The sequence below is a fragment of the Anthonomus grandis genome, chromosome 6, assembly GCF_022605725.1.
Source record: "Anthonomus grandis grandis chromosome 6, icAntGran1.3, whole genome shotgun sequence".
In the NCBI taxonomy this organism is placed as follows: Eukaryota; Metazoa; Arthropoda; class Insecta; order Coleoptera; family Curculionidae; genus Anthonomus; species Anthonomus grandis.
This window is the reverse complement of record NC_065551.1, coordinates 2,071,015-2,086,219: the sequence shown is the minus strand read 5'-3', so window position 1 is coordinate 2,086,219 and position 15,205 is coordinate 2,071,015. Positions and strand designations below refer to the sequence as shown.

General features: G+C 31.3%; 1 protein-coding gene and 1 long non-coding RNA gene across 2 annotated transcripts in view; one reads left to right on the top strand and one right to left on the bottom strand.

Annotated features, from left to right (window-relative positions):
• The window catches only part of LOC126737177 (coiled-coil domain-containing protein 137), a 62,730-nt gene that overhangs the window by 7,785 nt on the left and 39,740 nt on the right, over positions 1-15,205 (bottom strand). The gene's annotated exons all lie outside the window — the stretch shown is intronic.
• LOC126737189 (uncharacterized) lies at positions 761-1,894 on the top strand. Its single transcript, XR_007660966.1, has 2 exons — positions 761-1,077; positions 1,746-1,894. It is a non-coding gene; the product is annotated as an uncharacterized LOC126737189 (long non-coding RNA).

The window sequence follows — 15,205 nt, the reverse complement described above, 5'->3', positions numbered from 1 at the left end:
CAATCAATACGACGTCGATTATATGCTTGTATTGATGTTGGAGGAGCACACTTTGAACAACTTTTGCAAAAATAATAATATTACTTAAATAAATAATAAAAAATGAAATATTTTTTTATCACTTAAAAACTTGTATTTTAAATTAAAGATTGTAGAAGCAAAAGTTTTAAATCCTCAATTACAATTTTATTAAATTGGGCTGGCTTTTGTACTAAATTAATTAATAAAAATTTTATTATTTATTATTAAAATTGCAATAAACTCAAAAAAAACGAATAATTACTAGAATTAGAATAAAGAAAGTCTAATCAAATCTAAGCAACATGCCCATGGTTTTTAATTTTTTGTGCGAAAACCGTGCATCTAACGGACAAAGTCCAAGGGATCAAAAATGTTGCAAATAAAACGGGGTATTTAAAAATATTTTTTAATACAAAAAAAAAACCAGTGGCGTACCATTTTCCTTTATAAAAGTATTCAGCGGAAAACCCGCACACACGCCTCTGGAGAACGTAAAAATGTTAAAAGTATGTTGGTAAATGGCTCTGGATACACAGACCCTGCATACCAATCTTTGGACAAATATCTGCAGGGGTATTTAAGTTATCGAAAAAAAAAATTTTTTTGTTAAAACTTTACCACCCTGTAGCTCAAAATCTAAAAGGTTTAGGAGGAAATGTTTATAGGAACTTTTTTGCGAATTTTTGTCCAAAGAACACGTTCCTGAATTTTGTCGCAATATATGTAAGATCCTGTTTATTTTCTAAAGAATTGAAATATTTTTCTTAGTCATTAAGATGAAATTTATCGGTCTGACCGAAAAGAGGTCCAGGATATTTACAAAACTAAAGCTAGCTCAGCGGTACCGTAAGTAACCAAATACGGTTTACACTTAGCGTTTCCCCTCGGGAATTATTTTTATGGGTTTCGATAAAAGAGTGAGATAAATATTTGGTTTATAAAATTCATTTGAGTTTTGGTCACTAAAGAGTGAAGTTATTTAATAAAAACAATAAAGGGTGTTGCGACGTGAAATAAGCTGTGTTGGTTTGGTGTAGTGTTTTACTACAAGAAAGGGTGAGTGTTCTCACAGAGTATGCTTATTTCTATCTTATTGATTACACCGATATTTTACCTTTTTAATTAAAAATGTGATTAATGAAATATTTTAATGACCGATTGTTGTTTGTCTTGCTTGTGTTGTTGTGACGATTGTTTATTGTTTCTTGTTAAGATACTGAGCTGGTCTGGGACCATTGCACAGCTCGTTGTATTTAACAAGGCTTTGTATTTGGAGAGGACCCTCGCGTTTTGGTGTCCATTGCACCCCTCAGTACAAAGTGTGTTATCGTCAAGTGGTCTAGATCGGAGATTGCTGTCTCAATCTCATGTTTTATGATAATGTTTTTGGTAGCATTTTGCCTACGGTTTGTGAGTAATGTAGTGCTCACGTTTTGGCATATTGAACGATTGTATATCATTCAATATCAGTACGTTGTCGTTACTGGGACATTTATCAATCGGATAAAAATAATAAGTTGGTGAATAATGAATTTTGGGATATTTAAGTTAAGTGGTTAAATGTTGGTGAACATGAATTAAATGGTTATCGTAAAACTACAATCACTGAGCAAGTTTAAAACATATTAATTCGTATTTTTCATATTAATGAGTTTTGCTTAATATTTTTATTATTAATTAATTTTACGGGAATAAGTGTGCTCAGGTTACTTTTATTATTTCAGGTCTACACGTCACCATCTCTACTTTGGAGTCGCCCAAGCGCCCAGTTGTTTTACAAGGTGTTTATTCTATTTTTATGATTTATTTTGATTATTTTGGACTATTTTGAATTTATTTAACGTATTAAAAATTATAAAATTATTTAAATGACGCACACAGGTTTTAATTATTATATATATAAAAAACACCCTGTACACAAGTGAACAGAAACCATTAAATACATACAAAAAAACACAAAAATTAAAAAATACCAACATTGATATCAGACATAATATTACATTAACAGACAAATATCACAATAAAACCAAAATAAAGTCAATTTTTAAAGTGAAATCGTTAATAAGGCGCACCTATCTTTTGAAAATTTGTATGGTTCGTCTGTTCTCAGTTCTTGTTTACATAACAATTATCGTAGTGTTGTAATCATGTGATTTTAATGTTTGTGTGGATCCAGTTTTAGTCCCATTCTCATGCATCTTAATGTAAGTATGTCTTCAACGTCCAATTATTTACGCGTTAATTAATTAAGCTTTTTTATCATTATTGTAGATGCCATTTTTATTAATTGTTAGTTGTTTTAACCTTTTGACCTTGCCGAAGGCACTATACCTTTAATACGCATTGATGAAAACCCTCAATTTGTGTAAGTAATTTTAATACCTTTTGTAATTTAACACTTTGAATCTTTATCTTATAAGTTTCCTTGATTCTTTATAGATCCCTGATGATGGACATGTTATATGTCCAAAACATGTAGGATTGATAATTTTTAAATAAATTTCGTGGAGGATGACCAAAGCATTTTTAGTTACCCATTCAAATATTAAAGTTAATCCCAGTAGAATTCTCCTAAACTATAATAAATCCTACCCAATAGTAAAATCTTAAGTTAATGTCGAAAGGTCTTTAGAGAACTCAGTGTTTTCAGATTTGTTGGTAAATATAATAATAATAATAATATATATTCAGCAGATAATACATTCATACATTATAACATTACAAAATAACAACTGCTTAACCGCTAAGAATACCCAATGCACAATGGTATTTTAAAAATACTATGTGTGCATTTCCTGTCATCTAAATTAATTAATTAAAATAAAAACAATTTTTAAGAAAATAATATATAATATAAACAAAAGTAATTCAAAAAATAAAATAGAATTAAATTAAATTAAGGGAAAGAAAGGGAAAAAACAGGAAGAGAAATAAACAGTACTATGTGTATCATACTAACCAAGTGACGTTATCATCTAATATCCAGTCGTGGATTCTACTTTTAATTTTGTTATAGGGTTTATTTCTAAGTTCTACGAAAAGTTGATTATAGATTTTTGCTGAGATATGTTAAAGTTTTTTGACATTTAGTTTTTGTGGCCTTTGGGATAGTTACATTCTTATTTAAAGCTTGTCTAGTGTTCTGATTGTGAGATATGAAATGCAAGTAGTCTGGATTCTTACACAGAAGCCTAACCACTGCTTTCAAGTAAATTTGATTTACTTGCAACAATCTAGCTTCTCTAAATAAAATATCCGAGGAATACAATTTTGGTTTTTTAAACATTACCTTCAGAACATATTTTTGGGTAATCCTAAGAGGTTTCAGGATGGTCTTACTTGTTCCGCCCCATGCTGTTGGGTCGTAAGGGTTTTTTTTTGCATAAATTGTCTTAATTGACGAAATTTATAAATAAGTTTCCGAACTCGAGTGGAAATATACTCAACATGGTGGTGCCACTTTAGATTTTCATCCAAAATAACACCTAAATATTTAACCTTGGTCTGCCTTTTTATTTGCTGGGTGCAAGAACATTCAGTTATTCCACGGTCGTTTTCGTGTAATGTGATCTCTTTTAATGTGCTAGATGTTCTTGAATCTACAGAAAAGCATAAAAAGCTTAACTTTTCTTAGCTTGAGTTTAGTGTAAGGGATCCCTCGAATCCCAATATTTTCCAGTTTTTTTAGCAGAATATCACGTGTCGATGGTTGAACACTTTCCCGTTTTCATATCGTGGGCTTAGTACTACAACTAGGTAACTCCATTTTTAAAAGAAACGAGTTATCCACTGGCAACTGATCTACTATGTCTGCTTTATTTAATGCAATAACTAGATAATTTCTAAAATTGTCCGTTTCTGCGCAGATGCAATTGTTGAAAATAGGTATTTCCTAAATACTCGTGATATTTTATACTAAAACTAGGTATCTTTAGTTACCCAGTTATAGCAGCAAAATAAACACGGCATTTTGACTTATCCAGTTGTTTCAGTCTTTGGTAAACAGTGAAGCAACGCATGTATAGTGCTCGTGAAATTTGTTTTTGTTTTGCCAAAAATATGATTTCCAGAAGCAAAAGAATAGTTGCAGCAGCTCTTAAGAGTTTAAGTGAACACACAGGTATGTTTTTTAATCCGTACTTTTCTTTAATTAACCAATATAATTGTCGTTTAGTTTTTGAGGTTATGTCTATGGTATATTTTATTGCAATACAATAAAAGTAGAGAGAGTATCAACAATTATTTTAATTTTTAGTATTTTTAAAGCTGTAATTGTTTATGATTAATAAGGTTTCAGTACAGGAATACGATCTATTATACAGGGTGTCACAAAATTTAATACAGATTTTACATAATATGCGTACTTATATTTATTATTTAGGTTAAAAATATAATTTTTTTCTTATTACGCGTACCTGTAAATGCACCTTCTTTTATTAACTAATACACTTATTTGTCTTGTTAATTCGAAAATTTTTAATATCGCTCGTTATCTGCAGATTGTTTTTTTGTTTGCGAAACTTACTATGGCTTCTAGATAAGATGTATATAGTATATTATACTATGGTGATTTTATTTTATTTCAGATATGAATGCAATGCCTTCCACATCGGGAGTAAGTCAGTACGCTAAAATTGCATCAGATGCTGAGCCTTTTTCGCCCGAGGTTTTAGAGTATTCCCCCTCTTCAGAAAGTGATGACTCAGACGACGACTCAAATGATGACACTCCGTTAATAACAAAAAGGGAAAGGATAGCAAAGAAAAAAACAATTAGCAATTCAGTGTCATTAGCGGAACAAACAACACAGCCTGATGGAAGAATAGAAGAGTTCGATGGAATGCAAGAGACTCCTATAAGAACCCTAAAACCAAGAAAACGACTTAGGCAGCCCGAAAAATGGACGAGAAATGTATCAAAAAAAAGCAACAACATGGAGAAGCCTATACATCGTCTCGAAAAACTTTTGTTCTGGGAGTTTGTATGCGTGATCCTTGTCCGATAACAACGAAAAAATGTTATTTAAATTTTTCTAATGAAGAAAGACTTAATATTTTTAGAAGGTATTATAATTTGGAGACTTATGAAAGAAAGCGAGATTTCATTCATAGTAACACAGGTAAATTGGAAAAGAAAACTGTATCAAGAGAAGGATCAAGACGAAATTATACGGTTCACTTTTACTTGCCAAACGAAGTAACGCTAAAATCAAAGTTTGTAAGACTATGTTTCTTAATACACTTGGTATACGAAAAGGTGTTGTTGATATAGCAATGACAAAAAGGAGTCAAGAAAATACTAGTGAGCCTGACAGAAGAGGCAAGCACCTAAAAAAACAAACTGCAGAAAATATTTTAAATAGTGTCAGACGTCACATTGAACGTTTTCCGGTTGTAGAATCACACTATTGTCGTTCAGATTCAAACAGGAAATATCTGGATTCCTCTCTTAATATAAATTTAACGTACGAAATGTATACCAAGGAAAGATTGGAACAGAATTTGGAAATGACATATCGGAAAATTTTTAATGAAGAATATAATTTAGGGTTTCACCATCCAAAAAAAGATCAATGTCGACCTTTTATGACTTGCAAAACCTGTGTAAATAAGGATCAATTAGAAGAAAAGTACCAAAGTTACCTTTTAAGGAATGATAAGGAGCGAGCGCAGGATGCAGTCGCAAGTCAACAATTTGTAAGCTGTAATTTTGATCTTCAGCAAGTTTTGTTAGCACCAACTGATCCAACAAATAATGCGCTATTTTATAAACAGCGTTTCAAGTCTTTCAATTTTACGATTTACAATGTGGCTTCACATAAAGGTGATTGTTTTGTTTGGTCTGAAATTGATGGCAAGAGACTTAGAACATTGAAAGGCTAGAATTAGTAAACAACAACTTTGTTTGAGTCCAACATGTGCACAGGGGCAAGAGGGGTGTGTTGTTTACAAACATATTTGCCGATTCTCTGTTGTCAAGTCGACGCAAATTTCCAACGGAGGAAATTTTTTGCTATATTTTAACAACCATTATAACGGTAATTTAACTTATTTGTATTGTATTTTATAGGAAAATTTAAATTAAAAAATATAAATACTACAATTAACCTATTTTAAGAATAAATATAATATCTTTAAGCAAAAAAACAAAATTATTAACATTCTTATCCCTAAAACCGTTTCTAAAAAATTTGAAGCGACAACACCGGAACTTAAGCGCCTGAGCCATACGCGTAGTGTCATCTGTCAAACGGCTTTTTGTTTATGTTCGGGATTCGTGTATTTTCTTTAATTTTTTGGTTTTAAAAGGAAAATGGCCACATTTTAGTGTTTTTTTAAATTGCTAGGATGGCAAAAACTTGTGTCGTTTGTGCCGCATCATGATAAAAAGGTGATTCAAGCCGATCACATCATGGGGTAACCATCATCATAAACATAGAATAGGGGATCTTATAGATATAAACCTAATAAAAACTTGAATGTGAAAGTGTGTGTAAAATACCAAAATATTTATATTTTTAAATCTAAATATATTGTTGAACATATTCATCTATCAATAGGCTATAAAAAATATAAAACTAGAATTTTGTCCCTGGTTTTATTGCAGGATTTTATGTTTTTTTTTTGTTGTTTTGGCAGAAAGATGGCATAATACCCATATACCTATCTATATATAGTTATGTTTTTTAATATACACATTAGGTAGATAGATGAAATTACTAATTTTTTATTGCCTTTAAAGAATTTTGAAATTTATTTAGATATTGATATCTATGTATAGTTAATTTTGTCTTTCCCTAAAATTTGGTCGATATTTTTTTTTTTGTTTTACCATATTGCAACTTATAATAATATATATATATAGTAATTGGCACCACATATTAATTTATTACTGTAATTTGTTTTGCTTTTTGATTAAATATCAAATACTTATTATAAATTGCCTAATATATGCCCAAAGGGAACAATGGATTTCATTAATGGAAATCAACACAATTAAAAAGAACATATTTGTTTGTTCAGATCACATCCTTAGAAGTGATTTATTATATAAGGAAGATAATATTATCAGTAGCCAGACTTTATTAAAAAAATCAGCTCTACCTTAAAAGTAATTTTTTTTTAAATATATTTTTCTAGTATAAAAAAATCGTCACAAAAAGTATTAGTGTTACTCATATAAGCTTTATTTATACCTAATACTTATAAAATTAGGTATGTGTGTAAAACTATTTTTTTACTAGGATTTCTGATGCACTGGTTAAAAACACAGCAGCCGATAATTCATTTGGTTATTTTACCAAGTGATTTACCCTTCAAAGCTGCAAGGGTAGTTTTCCTGAAGAGTGCAAAAACTTCTTTAGCTTCCAAAATGGTATATAGTACAAACAGTGAATCTAATATAGACAAGTATGGATAATTAAAATAAATTAATATTCTTGATACACCAAATTTTGTATAATTACAGATCTGATCATTCATCATCAACAATAACTGCATCTGAGATTAATAGTTACTGTGGGGTCTAGGTCAACAATTACTATTTCTCATCCAATCCGTTTTTGTTTAACTGCTACACATTCCCTGACTCTGCCAAGGAAAAGGTAAAAATACACTCAAAATAGACATCATTATAGCACATTTAAAAATTATTGTTCAATTCTTTCTCTAAGTACAAATAAGACTTTTATGCCATGTATCATCTTATTCTATATATCTTATTTAAAATTGATATAGTATTTTATTCTGTTATATTTGTAATTAAATGCAATTAATCAAATGTATGATATTACAAAGATTCTTTATAATAACATACATTTTATTGATCAATTGGATTATCATAATACATTTTGTAATTTTTTCTTTTTAATATTGGTAATACTATATTTTTATGTATATTACTCTAGGGTAAAATCAAAATGATATCCTAAGGACCTTTTAAAAGCTAAATCAAAAAAATTAAAATTCGAAGATTGCAACAAACAAATTTGCGCCAAAGAAATTGAATTAGATGTCTCAAGTCATTATGAAAATACTTAAGAAATAATAACATGATTTTCGAGAAAGCCCAACATACTACATATTTTATTTGACTTGTAAAAGTACTTGTTTGTATATTACTACTAATAAACTATCTAATCTAATCTATTGTACATTGTATTAAATAGGCCAGTGTTAAATGTCTCAAATCCATTGTACAGGCTAAATAATCATAATAAAAATCTTAGAACCTATAAAAAACCTGCAACTCCTTCACAATTTGAACATCCTTGTAGTTTTAACTCTTACTGCTGAACAATACTGTCCCTTTGAAAAAGTCAGCACCATAGAAGTATATATTATGTGATATAAAATAAGTGATGTAAAACTGAGTTTTGTCCAATATAACAATACCAATAAAATTTTGTGAAATGTTAAAAATTTGTGTCTTAAAACATGATTTATTAAGAAATCTATAATATTATATTAATAAAATATTTAATTTCCATAAAAATGCTTTGACAAAAATGCTGCCCTTTATTAGGACCTTCCTCTAACGAAGTCCGTTAAAAAAACACATAAATAGGTCATAAATGGTAATATTACTCAAACTCTATAATAATTAATTAAAATTTAGCAGGTAAATATTTGTTGACGACGTCACTGGTAGAGAGTGCTCGTATCTGTAGCATCAATAATGCGATCGAGCGGCGTTGCGATGCCATTACCGTTTTCTCGGTTCTTCGTACTTATTTTCATTTATTTAACGTACATATATTGACTTTGATAAAGAGTATCTTATTAAAATTATTTTAAAAAAATGCTTGATATTTTATTAAACAAAAAATATAGGGACCAGTAGTATTGTTTTGAGCCTTCGGAAACAACTAAAAATTTTTATGATATTATAAAGTGATTATTGCCATTTCTCTATAAGCATTTGGCATCATTACATCAGAGATGTTGCAAGCAAACAAACCTGCCCATGGTTCCACGGCATGCTACTTCTAGCCTTTCAATGTTCTAAGGCAAGAGAGGAAGTTGTGAAATTGCAACATGTTTATACAGGTATTTTCAGTCTCTTCCTGCCGAAATTAAACATATTTCATGCTTTAGCGACCGTTGTGGCGGTCAAAATCTAAATAAATTTACAGCAGGAATGTGTTTGACTGCAGTACAAGAATTACCTAATTTGCATACAATAGATTTAAAGTTTATGGTTGTTGGCAGTGGCGGCTCATGACAGTTCAGGGAGGTAGAGCCAAACCTTGATCTAATTTTTTCATGACCGAACGAGTGATCGTTATTATTATAATATAATTATTACATTTTATTATCAAAATTATAACGCAATAAGTTTTCTATTTTTTTTTGTAAATAAAAATATAAATTTTAAAAATTTTGAAATTTAAGGAAATGAACTTACAAAAACTACGTGGAAATGTCAATACTTCAGGTCACAGGCAACATACAGTTTTCCATATTTACAGTAAGGTACACAAATAAGTAATTTTATTGTTTTTATAAATTATAATAACTCAAAAAGAATTTTCTATATGTAAATCGGGCAACGGTATTTATACCTACTTTTTCTGTTATTTCTACTTTTTGTTCCAATGATAAAGTGGAAAATGGATTTGCTTTTAAAAAACTAATTGAATAAATTGTTTTTAATATTCAATAAAAATAAAAAACACCAACAAAGCCGAAAACGCCAGCCAAATAAAATAAAAGATCTCTACAAAACCGCGAACGCCCGATGAATAATCAAAACAAACAATATCACGCACGTTTTGCTAGAAAAGATTCTATTGGCAAAGTTTACTGAATAAAATACAAGTTGGTTCACTCGGCTCCACGCGCCGAATTACCTATTCACCGCCCCTCACTTCGTTTGCCGGGCGACGCTCCTACAATCGAATCTGTTGGGTTACACAGTGAGTAGAGTTTAAATCGTTTTGAAGTGCGAGCGTTTTATTACTAGTTGTACCGGGTGGACTCAGTGGACTGGCAAATTATTATAATCTATTATATTAAAATGTCGACTTATTGTTTGGTAGACAGTTGTTTTTTCAAAGCGTGGTTTAATGTTTTTTAGATGTCCGAAAAATGAAAATAGGTAAGTACATTAGAATTAGTTGTTTATTAAATTTATGATTACATTCCTAGTTACTTTATGATCTGGTTCCTGTTTCTTTTTTTAAATTGATATAAAAAATGGATTATAGGTGCCAACTCTGGAAAGGTATTTTGGGATTTGCTGGCGAATATAGATATGCCGATGTTACTCCGAAACAATGTTATAAAAGGGTTAATATCTGTAGCTTGCATTTTGCGGAGAGCAGTTTTATGTCCCCTTCAAATCAACGTCTTAGACCCGACGCAATTCCTACATTGTTCCTGACCAGAGCCTCGACAAGTATGTTTTATGTTTTCTTCTAATTTGTGCACTTATAATGGCAATATGTATTATAGAAGGCACCTTTTAATATTTGCAATTTTTTGGTGTATAGGGAAATCAGAATTATTTACAAATTTACGTACTATTTTTCCAGGCACAGATAATTCTAACATCATTGCAAGTCACACATTAAGGAAGGAATTCAGTGACGCTTCCGTGCAAACTGACACTCCGATGCAGGTTAATGTTTCTGTCCAGACTGATGTTTGTAATAATACAGGTAAGTGAAAGAATCGGCATTGTGAACTTTTCTATAATATGCAAAACAATTACACTTGCACTATACTCAAATGTTTTACTTAAAGTACAATAAAAATTAAGAAAAACCTAGTAATTTAATAATGAATACGACGCTACCCCTATAATAGTTTTTTAGCTCCTGAGTAAAAAAATCTATATTTTTTATTAGATTTTATTATTTCAGTTTGGGTAAAGTTCAATAAATTCCAAAAAACATTACCCTAAATTTTTTTAAATTATTTTGATCTTGTTTTTGAGTTAAATTTTAATGTTGTATTAAAACAGGTATCGTATATCTAAAATAAATTTTACTTTCAAGATAAGTTCTGTCGAACGTCAATGAAGATTTCGGCAATGACTCCAAGAAAAATTCAATTAAGAAAAAAAATTAGAACTCTGGAAAAGGAATGCGGAGAAAAAATCTCACGCAAAAAGATCCCTGGAAGTAGGAGTTACTTTGGACGATGTTCAAAAATTCCTAGACGACAAAAATATTACGGTTAATTAATTATGTAATGACATTTTTCGCCTCTATTTAAAATTGCACAAGAGCGACGAAAACAACACGTATAGATATAGAAAATTATTTGTACACTACACAATCCTTTCTCCATCCTTTTCTCTCTCACTACTAATTTTAAAACAATAAAATTCCACATTATTGGGCTGGTTATGAATGAAACATTACGTTTATTACTTATAATGCTATTATTAGTCTGACAAAATAACAAAAACGTCAAAAAGTGTAGTAATCAATCATTTAAAATTCAAACATGTCATTACTTAGTAGTTATGTCTATCTTTAGTTGTTAGTAACAGAAATATATGCATTTTTTTACACAAACTTTTGACTTTGATTTAAAAATAAATCCTAATGAAACCAGTCGTACCAAAACAACCTTTAATAAGATACCTAAGTACCTAATTATTAACAAAAAAAATTTAACCATTTAGTTCTTGAATTAGGTAAACTTTGATAATGTAATATTTATTTAGTTTGGTGGTTATAGAAACAAATAATTTATAGTATTATCAATTTACATATTTTTCCCAAGTAGGTACATTAAATAATTTTTTTATTCCAGATAATAAAGTTATTATAAAATCGTGCTCCGTCTTCCCCTACAGTTCGAATTAGACGAAACTCGTAAAATAATAGGTATCTTTTACCAGAATTCCCCTTTACATTTTTTGCTAGTTTCCCGTCGGCGAGGAGCTCGGCGGCCTGCCTTTGAGATCGAAAGATAAAAGGTTTTTCGCCGAGTGAAGCAACTTGTATTTTATTCAGTAAACTTTGCTATTGGTTTGGAGCCCGGCCCAAAATTATTTAATTTGCCGTAGCTTTACCACATTGTTTCAAGGACATTTGCTGTGATTATTTGATGTAACACGCATCGATACGGGGCCTGGCGCGACAACTACGTCTTCGATTTCGCATTAGCGAAATTTGCGGAATCTTGCACTGGCTGCGTTCCAGTATTTTAATTTTATAATTGGTATTAAATATTAATATACAGATATTTTTTGGACTGAAGTAAAATTTAAAAGAAAAAATTATTTTTTTTATTTTCAACGTTTATTAGGTAGAGCCATGGCACTGTGGCTCTACCCCAAAAGCCGCCACTGGTTGTTGGTCATAGTGAAATGGAGTTTGACTCCATGCAATAACACCTCTACAAAAGGACAAAGCGCTCCAAAAAATTTTGCTCGTGACGTCACGCATTTGGGCCATGCACTTCTGGTTGATTTTCAGGTGAATTCGGCTGTTGACGCTGCCGTTGTTCGTCCGCGGAAGGCTGCCTGCAACGCTGCCAGACTTTGCAGATTGCCGTGAACATTAGGATGCTCTATTACTATCTTAAAATAATTAAATCTATATCTTTAACTGCTCTTACTTTACAATTTAGTTAAAAAAAAGAGTGCATCCTTATTTCTCTTTTCATAATTTAAACTTCTATTTTTTCAAATTTTATCATTTATCTAATACCTTGTTACTTGCCAATAGGAGTTCTTTCTATATAAATCTGACAGCGGCGCATCTACTAGTTTTGCCACCTGATGAAACGAGAGGTTATATTACATCTTATATTAATGATGCATTTCTTTCCTCTAAATCAGTTATAGCAGTCTTTTTAGACATAAAAGCAGCATATGATAATGTAAACATCCATAAAATGTATAATACTCTACAAAACATGGAAGTGCCCAGTCATATGTGTAATGTAATCTACAAACTTTTTACACACCGACTTCTGTATTGTAGGAGCAATAATGGGTCATTCTTGGGTCCAGTGCTGACAACTATGGGTCTTCCACAAGGCTCCCCTTTGAGTACCATCCTATTTAATATTTATATAAAAAACATTTTTGACTTAAACCTGGGGGATGCATTTGTAATAGGATATGCCGATGACTTGACAGTTATAATCAAGGGCAAAAACGTAGCTACAATGATTAATAAAATTAACATTGCCCTGGAACGCATAGATTTATATCTCCGGGAAAACAACCTATCCTTATCGATTAATAAGTGTAAAGCAATGTGGTTCACTAGAGGGAGAAAAAGTGTCACCCCACCTCCCATACAAATTAATAATTCAGTTATCCCCTTTAAACAAAACGTCAAATATTTGGGAATAGTATTGCAAGAGAATCTAAAGTGGCCACCTCACATCTTAAAAATTAAAAATAAAGCAAAAAAGTCACTGAACGTCCTAAGAGCATTGTGTAGAGTATGGTGGGGTGCAGACCCAAACACCCTCTTGACTGCCTTTTTTGCTTTGGTACAATCTCATCTAGATTTCGGTTCGATATTTTTTAAACCATGTGCAGGAACGGCTCTGAATGGATTGGACGTGGTGTTTTACGAGGGCTTACGCATATGTATGGGATGTATGCGCTCTACGCCCAGAGTGGCATTGTTAGCGGAAGCATCTATGATAGACCTAGAATACAGGAGAAAACTACTGGCTTTCAAACTAATTTTGAAATTTTTATTAATTACAAATCACCCTATTATTCAAATCATAAATAATATTAGATCTAAAATAATACATAGACCTGAGTTTTGGAATAACAATAAAACTCCATATCTAGTGACTGATTTCAAAGCTACAGACCATACATAACCTTACTCTATAGAGGAGAAAAATTTCCATGTTACGAAATCCCCTTAAACATTCTAAGTGGGTCTCTAAAAATTATAAAATGTAACTTAAAAAAGGGAGATATCATGACAGGAAATAAATTTATAGACGAAACCAACAACTTAAAACTCCGCTATACATTTATTTATTCTGATGCTTCAAAAAAGGGCAACAGGGTGGGATTTGGCATATCTATCCCATCCTTGAACTATAGATTCTCGTCACGTTTGCCGGATAACCTTAATATTTATAAGGCCGAAATAATTGCTATTCATGATGCTGTAGAAACCGCTATCAAGCAACAAATCAAGAGGGCAATAATATTTTCAGACTTAAAAGGTGCAATTACAAAGCTCAGTGGCTCTTTTTTTACAGCAAACTCTGAATATTGGGTTCTTAAAACTAAAAGATTAATTGCCATGACTAACAACAATGGCTATGATATTAGACTGTCTTGGATCCCAGGTCATTCAGATATACCAGGCAATGATGAGGCAGATATTCTGGCCAAAGTGGGAACTGATTTAAACATCCCTAAAAGAATGCTCTATGATATTCAGGATATATTCAACATTCTAAAGCAGGAAATAATAAATACATTTAGGGACAAGTGGAAAATTTTAGTGTTAAACCATCATCGCAGATATGCTAGGGTACAACCCACATTTACCAACAAAAAATGGTTTGCTAACTTGAACTATAAAGACAGAAGACATATCACAACAATTATTAGAATGCGTACAGGACATTGCTTGACTAACTCCCACCTTTATCGAATTAACATAAAAGATAACCCTTTGTGTGATTGTGGTTTATGGGACGACTTGGACCATATTTTCTTTGAGTGCCCAATTAATCGCGTTATTAATTTTGACCTATATAAGATCTTTGTATTAAAGAAAGGAGTATCACCATTATCTATGACTGACATCTTATCTGCTCCGGACGATGAAACAATAGAGATAATCATGCGATTCATAAACATTAACCAGATTAAAATCTAAAACTCAACTTTCCAATAACCTTGAATTGTCCTATAATCCTGCCTTAATTGCTTGTTTTAGTGCATTGGTGTGGTCATATATTCCCTCTGTTGTATCACTAATATTCCTCCTGTTTTACAGCCTTAGATAGAAACAGAATACGCCTAGAGGCCCAATCATAAGTTGTATTTCCTTATCAAAGAGTTACAGTGCAGCAAAGTATCCTAAGACTCCTACATGGTCCAGAGCCAGATAAAGTAGGATCTCACACAAATCGGGCTGGCAATTGCCTTGCAGCAGAGCCATCAAGTCAACAAGACAAGACAAGACAAGACAAACGAGAGGTTAGGTTGTTTATATTTATGTTCTGCGGTT